The sequence below is a fragment of the Lepeophtheirus salmonis genome, chromosome 13 (assembly GCF_016086655.4).
Source record: "Lepeophtheirus salmonis chromosome 13, UVic_Lsal_1.4, whole genome shotgun sequence".
Classification (NCBI taxonomy): domain Eukaryota; kingdom Metazoa; phylum Arthropoda; class Copepoda; order Siphonostomatoida; family Caligidae; genus Lepeophtheirus; species Lepeophtheirus salmonis.
This window is the reverse complement of record NC_052143.2, coordinates 22,970,835-22,973,072: the sequence shown is the minus strand read 5'-3', so window position 1 is coordinate 22,973,072 and position 2,238 is coordinate 22,970,835.

Sequence of the window (2,238 nt, the reverse complement as noted above, 5' to 3'; positions counted from 1 at the left end):
TTTGTGATCACAATGGAAAATGCAGAAGGTTTATGGTTTAGAGGAGAAAATGTTAAACACGATGATATTTATAATATAGTAATGAAATATGGTTTTAATGAGCATGCAATTGCAGAAGCTAATCCTATTCATTTAGATTTAGTTTTGGGCAAGCTTGTTTTTGTACTAAATTCCTTATCGACGTTAGGGGTCGAATTGATGACTTAAAAAAACAAGATTTGACGAAAATATAAAATATGGACGGATCAATCGAAGATGTCCCTGATAAAATAAAATGAATTGACAAGGTTAATATTATTAAGAAGAAGGAATTGGTTATGATGTTTATCAATACTTTCAAAAGAGTAAATGAGGCCAATGCGGTGGAATGGTTGAAGCGATTTGGGGCAATTATAAATCACTTTCCCACAAAATCCCAATTGATGCCAAAGCGGAGGGAAAATATAAAAGTTATAGGTAGATTTGGGGAGACAGTGACTACATCGTGGAAGTTGTAGCTATCCTTCGTCTATACTTCAAATGTTTTCTGGAGTGCAACTTCAATGTCAAAGATGCTATAATTTTGGACACATGAAGCATTATTGTTTGGGAAAACGACTTCAAACTTTTGAATATGAAAGTTCTCTCAAAAAGGCTAAATGGGATAAGTTTCAGTCTAATAAATGGCTATGGTCCGAATGGAAGTTCTACTTCCTTTTTTCAAGCAATTTTTAATAACCAAATAAAGGATTCAACTCCGTTCCTGCTAATTGGGATTTAAATGTTGATATCCATAAATTTAATTCACACTATCCTAACCTTATTGCTCTACAAAATATAATTCTTAAGTTCAATCTCGTTGACTTGACAAAAAATTCAGTCCGGAAGAAAGTATTTCTTGGAGGAGAAGGAATCAGTCTTCCAGACTTGATTTGACTTTGGCTTTTCTCCTGCCTTTACTCATATGCTAAAAGAAGCATTTTATAAACCTAAACCTTCCTTTGATCATAAATTGATTTGCTTGGAATTACAAAGACCTTAAAAAACTTCTAAACTAAGGATACCAAAACGGTTGATAGAAAACGATAAATAAAAAACAAAATAAAAAAAAAGAATTGCTAGGAGTTTTTAATTACTCATTTTCATCAAAACCAAACGACACACAGGCTCATAAAAATCATTCATTCAACGACTTCACGGTTTCTTTTGGAAAATAGGAAGGAAACAATGTCATACGTAGACAAGTGGATAATGTTCTCAATAATGGATCAATTTTTGCTTGCACCAATTTTACAGATTCTTTGATTTTTTTTTTTTTTTTTTTTTTTTTTTTTGAACTGCAGAAATTGCTGAGGCCGAAATGAAAGAAAAAGTTGAGTTAGAAGGATCTACGTGCAGAAGGCTTAAGAAATTTTTTTAAGAATGAAAGATTTTCTGCCACCAGCGTTAAAAAAAATATTTATGAAGGAAAAGTTATAACTAAAATGGTGGATGTGTTAGACCACTTTCATTCGCATTTCAAAACATTTTTAGCACAAAAAGAGGTCACTTTCCGACAAGAGGGGTAATTTCCACTATTCAAGAAAAGTATTACCTATAAGGATGATAAAGCCTGTGGTCCAGATGAAGTCTCGGCTAAAGTGTACTCGAATTTTAGCAATGAAGTCAATCCGTTTCTTTTAAAAATTGGACGTTCTATGGAAAAGTTTCGACAACTATCCAAATCACAGAAAAATGGAAGAATTGTATTGATTCCAAAAAAAATGAGATGGGACAAATTATAGCTATTTGAGACAAAATACTGTTCTCAATGAATAATTCTCTTTGGAGTATTGGCTAAACAGATACAACCAAATTCTCAACAAAAATAATAGGGATTGAACAAAAAAGATTTTTAAAGAATAGGAAAATTTCCGATGTTTCACGCAATATTCAAGCTGCAATTGACACAGTGGATAGTAGGAAGAAGTTGGGAGCAATAACAGTCATAGACTTCTGCAAAGATTTCGACTCTATTTCACTTAGGCAAATTCTTAGATCTGTAAAATAAGTTACTTCCGAAACGATATATGTTATATAACGGCATTTTGGCGATCTCATTACTCGACTAGAAAGCCAGACAATCATCTTAGAAAAGAACTGTCTTCAGGGATGCCCTTCGGCTCCGCTTCTTTTAATAGCTGCAATCGAAGAACACGTTTTAGGTGTTACAAAGAGGTACAAAAGCTTTGGGATTAGTTTTGAGGGATCTTAGCATTT